Raw genomic sequence first — 7,138 nt, 5'->3', positions numbered from 1 at the left:
GAATGCTGAGCAAAGGGGCAGATCAGAGGGAAGGAGCTCAGTACCATACAATAAAGGTATTAACATAGATCTTTTTTTTGAAATGCCTATGTCTTTCAGAATTTTTATGTAAAGTAGAATTCACCTAATGAGAATTTACCTAAAGTGAGAACTATCTGTATTCTTCCCCAGGGTTTGTAAATTTGTAATTACTTGCAAAATCTTCTGCAGTATACATGATATCTTAAATTACACAGCATAGCACCAAATCATATATTAGCAATTTATAGAATAAGGTTGAATAACTTAGCATCCCATTGGGATGCCATTCACAGAAAATACATAGTAATAATGCAAGGAATAGACTTAGGATAAAACAAAACACATGGTAGGCTGCTTCAGTGAATAAAGATCCAAACTAAGGCCACATATAACACATATGTCAAATCAGTGCATACATAGAACAAGCATGTAAAACTGCAAAATAAAGTATAGTTAATGGAAAATATAGGTATAATATCAATGTAAAGCAAATAAGCATGATGATAATAATAAACAAGCATATTAAACAGGATAACAAACAGTAGTATATTAAAAATGCAATAATTAATATACACATGAAGGGATAGATGTAATAAAAAAATTAAATGGGTCCATTGGTATGGCTACATGTGTAACTGTTGTTCCGGGGGCAAGGTAAAATGATTACTAAAACTATACTTACTAAAAGTAAACTGATTACTTTTTACTAAAAGATTTAACTAGTAAGTGATTGACTCACTTGTGAGCTGCTAACATGTATATCACTATCTTATGTTATTTGAATGGGCTATCCATACTCCTAAACCTGAATTTGTCAAGTGCCCAGGCTGGCAAGAAGGATTTTTGATTTTGTTAGTGGTGTTGTTTAAATTTTGAATTTAACATACAGCACCCAAAAAGTAACATTTTCATATAAAAAGTATAATGGAAGAAAAGGATTATAGGTGAACGGGAAGCTCTATTATGTCCTACTTGCTTGTAAATCAGAAAATTATCAGTTGGGCATGTCTATTTTCAAAGCTACCCTGCTTTTTATGTTCTTTCTAAACTTCCTTCTATTCTCTTCTCTGCTATTAAAAGAAGTATCATTGATTCCTTCGCCTTTTTATGGATAACACCATTGTAGCTGTCTTCTTTCCCTCCTCCTCCCCAGTAAAGAAAGAAAAATATTATCATTTTAAAAAGATAAGCATAGTCAAAGTGTATTCACACATTTAGAGTGTTATGCATGTGTGTGTATTTCATCACATATATGTGTGTATTTATATAAAATCATGGTGCATCTTCATTCCATCACCCTTCTGTCAGGTGATAGGTAACATTCATCAGTTTTCTTTAGTCATGATTGATCATTGTATTGATTAGAATTCTTAAGTCTTTCAAAGTTGTTTTGCTTTAAATTGTTGTTACTATACATTTTTTTTCTTCTGGTTCCTCTCATTTTTTCTACGGCAATTCATAGAATTCTTTTGAGATTTGTCTGAAAAGGGTCCAGTCACCACTTTTTTTATTATACAATAATATTCTATTGCATTTCTTTAATGGAATTTATTTTATTCAATTTAATTTATTCTACCATTTCCCACTTGGTTAGCATTCCTCTAGTTTTCAGTTTTTGCTATATCTAGTGCTGGTATGAGTATTTTCATACAAATGAGCCTTTATTCTCTCATCTCTTTGGAGTATTGACCTAAAAGTGATATTGCTCTGTCACAGATAATGCACAATTTAGTGACTGTAGAGTGGGCTGAACCAATTCCTATCTACACCAACAGTGCACCACTGTATCTGTGTCCTTACTGTAACACTCTAACAATTATCATTTTCTTTTTTTCCTCAGCTTTTCTCCTGTGATAGATATGAAGTCGAAATTTAAAGTTCTTTTAATTTAAATAAAATGAATAATTCTGTCACTATTAATGATTTGAACCATATGGTCATGTAAACATTTGATAGAGTGAATTTATTTCTTTGAGGACTTCCTGTTGGTATCTTTGATTATCTATTGGAGAACAGAGGTCATTCTCCTCTATCTAAATCAATTCTTTAGATATCTTGGATATCAGGTCTTAATCTGAGAATTAAGATTAATCTTTCATTTGGTTATTTTCATCATAATTTGAACTGTATAGAACTGGTTTGTAGAAAACTGAAATGATCAAATTGATTCTGTATAACTTTTAGTTGATCTTATTTATATTGAATTGCTTTTGTCCAGTCATAGTTCTTTGTCTCTGAACTTAATTCAGAAATTCAACTGGCTTCTAATAAATTAAGTTTAGTAATCCAATTGTCCTACTAATCACTGCTTTATTCTTGCCTCAAGGCAATCTGTTATCCTTAAGGGACATGGGTAGACATCAAGAAGTCTGGTCCACTATCTCTAACCTTGAAGATAATATCAAACAATGAACATTTCTTAGGCATGGGAGTTTAGCTCCCCCTCTGAATTAGTTAAAATAAAACCGTTTTCCTTATACCTTTAGCTCCTGAAAAAATTACATGACATGTTTGCTATCTTTGAAGACCTCCAAGCTGACCTCTTACATTTCCACAAGTTATATTGTCCATCTTTGTTCTGTCGTCGTCCTCCTTAATTAAGGATGGTCTTATCTTTGGAGCCAAGGAGTCTGCTATCCCTGGTCTGCTATTAATAGCCTCAGGTCCCACAAATCAATCAAGCATTTCTCTAACACAGAAGTGGAGGTTTGGGGTGGGAGATTGCTACCCCCATGTGAATGTTAACTCACTCTTCTTCATGCAACCAATTAGAATGCCTTGATCTCAATGATGCTATCAGCCCTGTCACCAATTGCATTGTTTCTCCTAACTACCCAATTCTGTTCTTCATTCTCTTGTATTTCCCCAAACTATATGAAGGCTGTTAAATCTTATATGAAGCTTTTGGTCATTATGAGAGGTCATTGATCCAATTTATTGGTTATTACTAGCCTAACTAATAAATTGATCATGCCCAGATCATTATCTCTTAGAATACCATAATTTTCAAATGTAGCAAAACCTTATCCACTTTAATCAACTCAAGTAACCTATGGCTTTCACCCTGGCTTCTCTTGTCACAAATTCTTCCCCTCTCTATAGTCACAAAAGATATTCTCTTCCCTATTTCTCTAATTTTTTATGATGTGTAATCATTTGAAACTTATTGTTGGATATAGTATGAAATATTTGTCTATACTAATTATTTCTAGTCTACATTCTGATTTTCTGAGTAGTTTTTGTCAGTAAAGTGTTGCTCCAATAATTGTGGATTATCTCACTAGTCATTTAGGTATGTATTTCTATAAATAGTTGATTTTGTTCCTATGCACACATCTTGGTAGATGGACTTCAAATATTTTATTCATCCTTTTGTAATTTTTGATAGAATTTCTCTTTTTTTTCCTGATTGGTTTTATTGATATTATATAGCAAGACTGGTGATTTGTAATTTCATACTAATAGTTAGTATTTATATAATGTTTCCATATTTTCAAAATGCTTTTCAAATATTCCATTTGATCTTTACAATAAAGATGGGAGGGTGGTGTTATTATTTTCACCATCTTACAGATAAGGACACTGAAGCACAAAGAGGTTAAGTGACTTGCCCAGGGTAATACTGCTAGTAAATCCCAAGGGCTAGATTTGAGCTCAGGTTTTCTACCATGTTTCCCCGATAATAAGACCTATCCCGAAAATAAGCCCTATTGAGATGGCTACTGTAGTGAAGGTGATCCCCTGTGCTACACGCTACATTACAGTACCCTCTGTATGCACCTTCCCCCCCCCCCCCCGGTGAAACGCACGCCGCGCTCCGAGCTGCATCCAATCAGAGCTGCAGCAGTGAGCGTGTCATCCTGTTCTTCCCCAGTGATTTGCTTGTTGAATAAAGGTACATTTTTTGTTCACATTTACCTGTTTATTAAAATTGCTGTCAATGTTCATTAAAATAAGCCCTCCCCTGAAAATAAGCCCTCTGGTGTTTTTCTGTCCAAAAAAAATAATAAGACAGTGTCTTATTATCGGGGAAACACGGTAGATTCCAGATCAAGTATTCTATCTTTTGTGCCACCTACCTGCTTACTTTACTGAATTTATTTATGTTTTCATTTAGTTTAGTTCACTCTTTGGTTCTTTATAAAAGTAATCATAAAATTTGCAAAATTTTTGTTTCCTTTTTGCTTATATTTATTCTCTTGGTTTATTTTTCACTTTCACTTGTGATCATAACAAATACATTTGCTTTCCCTTTGATCTATTGGAAATGCCTCTATTTTAACTCAACTATTTATAAAGTTTGCTCAGGGTTTTAGAAAGATTCTAATTACTGTGTTAGGAAAATATCCATTTATTAATATATTTCTTAATATTTAAAATAGAAATAGATATATTTTGTCAGAAGCTTTTTATGTCTATTGATGTAATAACGTAGTATTGTTTTAGTTATTAACACAATCTATCATATTTATACTTTTCCTAATATTGAACCAATCTTCCATTTCAGATACAAATCCTACCTAGTCAAAATGTACAATAATTTCAATGTGTTGCTGTAGCCTTTTGGCTATTTAAACATTTTGTGCTGATATTAATTAGGGAATTCTTCTATAGTTTTCTTTTTCTACTTTGTCTAAGGTTTAGCTATCAAGACAATTTATATCATAGAAAGGATTTAATAGAATCCTATATTTTCCTATTTAGGGAAATAGTTTATGTAATATTGTGAATTAATTATTTTTTTGAATAGTTGATTGAATTAACTTGTGAAACATCAGATCCTATATTCCACCTCCCAAACCTCTGGTAGGCTATTGATGACATTTTCATTAAGTAAATATTCCAAAAATGAATGAGATTGCTTGTCTCTGGTAATGACCCTTTTAAGCCTTTTCATTAGCTCATATGTTTTCATATATTGTTTCAATTTGTTGCATGATTAGCATCACTGACATGCTATATCACAGCTTAGTTCAGCACTCAAATCATTCCTTTGCCTAGCTGGCTCAGATTTTTGTATCAGGAGAAATTATTCCTAATTCCTATCCCTGTCCTATCTGAACAAGTGTGATGCTTAATAGCCTTTCCACATCTCTGTTGACCATCCAGATCAAATCTCTTTTGAATTTTTCTGAGGAAGGCAGGAGTCCATTGCCAAAAATGTCCTTATGGTGAGCCTTTTCATTTTCCCCTATATGCACTACAACATCTTGAGATGAGTTAACAAAAGAAAGAAGATATAAATCTTTAATGCTTAAATTTGTTTATCCACTAGTGATTTGTCTCTATTGTTTTTCTTTGCTTCATACTTTGTTGATTTAGATATTGTTATAAGTTATAGAATAAGTATGGTGTAGAAGATATAGAGATGTAGAGGATGGTCTGAAAGTGAAGAGGACTTGTACTCAAGTCCTGCCTTTGTTGAATTCTCACTGTGTGACCCTGGGAAAATAATTTAAACCTATTTATGGTCTAGGCAACTCTTTAAGACTACAAGAATGAGAGAAGGCACAAGAAGGCAGAGTAGAGGCAGCAGCTCAACCAAACTCTCTCAATATTCTCCTACAAACAACTTTAATGTATCAAATAAAATTTTGGATCAGTGTAGCCAACAAAAGTTTGGAGTGAGACACTTTTGTGGCCCAAGACAACTTAGAATGTCAGAAGAAATCTGTGACACTAAAGTGGGAACTGTTCCAGAGGACATATGGTAGCACCTCAGTGGTGGGCCTTGAAGGCAGTTTAAATAGCAACATCTTCATGAGTTCTCAGCCCAGAGATGGTAAGAGGATTGGACTTAACACATTGAAGAACCAAAACCTTACAGGTCCCAAAAATTAACTGTACAAAACTAATGAAATTTGGAACATTGCTCCTTCCACTCCAAAGGTAGAGTCCTACTTTAACATAGAGTTAAAATTCAAGAAATAGGTTGGGGAAAAAAGAGAAAGAGGCAGAAAAAGATCCTGACTATAAAAAGTTACTATGCTGAGAAGGAAAATCAAAACACAAGCTCAGGAGAAGACAGCAAAGGCAAAACTCCTATATCCAAAACTTCCAAGAAAAATATGAATTGACCCCAAATCATGGGAGAACTCAAAAAAAATTTTTTTGAAATCAAGTAAGGGAGGAAGAGAAAAAAAGTGGGAAGAGAAATGAGAATGATGAAAGAAAATTTTGAAAAAAGACTCAACAGCTTGCTAAAGGGGACACCAAAAAATAGTAAGAAAATAACACCTTAAAACACAGAATAGGCCAAATGGTAAAGAGAGGCAAAAAAAATCCAAGGAAGAAAAGAATGTCTTGAAAAGTAAATTGAGTTAATTGAAAAAAGATATACGAAAATTTATTGAAGAGAAGAATTCCTGAGAAAGCAAAATTGACCAAATGGGGGGGAAAAGGTGCAAAAATTCACTGAAGAAAATCATTTCTTAAAAACTAAAATGGACCAAATGGAAAAGGAGGTACAAAAACTCACTGAAGAGAGTAATTTCTTAAAAATTGAAACTGGGCAATTAGAAGCCAATGACTTTCTGACACATAAAGTAACAATAAAGCAAAATCAAAAGAATGAAAAAAAACAGAAGAAAATGAGAAATATCTCATTGGAAAAAAAACTGAATTGAAAAACATCCAGGAGAGATCATTTCAGAATTCTTGGACTACCTGAAAACCATGACATTAAAAGAGCCTAGACTTCATCTTTTAAGAAATTATCAAGGACAACAGCCCTAAATTACTAAAACATTCTCATTATTATGGCAGTTATAAAGAGTACACATAAAGAGAGGGCAGGGGTGGGAGTTGAAGATGATAGGATGGCTATTTAAAAGAAATAAAAATTAAGTGTGAGAAAAAGAAAAGCACTGAGAGGAGAATGGAAGAGACAGAAAGGAGGTAAATTATCTGATGTAAAAGAGGTACTAATGAGTTTTTACAGAGAGGGGAAGGGGAAGGAGTTGGAAGGGTAAATGAAACTTGTTCTCATTAGAATTCACTCAAAGATGAGAAAACTTACACATTCAGTTGGGTATAGAAATCTATTTTACACTCTAGAAAGTAAGAGAGGAAGGAGATAAAAAAAGGAAGCGTTAATTGAAGGAGGGGTGGATTGAGA

This window comes from Petaurus breviceps, unplaced genomic scaffold, assembly GCF_028583685.1.
Source record: "Petaurus breviceps papuanus isolate PSGF00001 unplaced genomic scaffold, PetGlider_PUasm1.0 118, whole genome shotgun sequence".
Classification (NCBI taxonomy): Eukaryota; Metazoa; Chordata; class Mammalia; order Diprotodontia; family Petauridae; genus Petaurus; species Petaurus breviceps.
The sequence above is the reverse complement of the archived record's forward strand: the minus strand, read 5'-3'. Positions refer to the sequence as shown.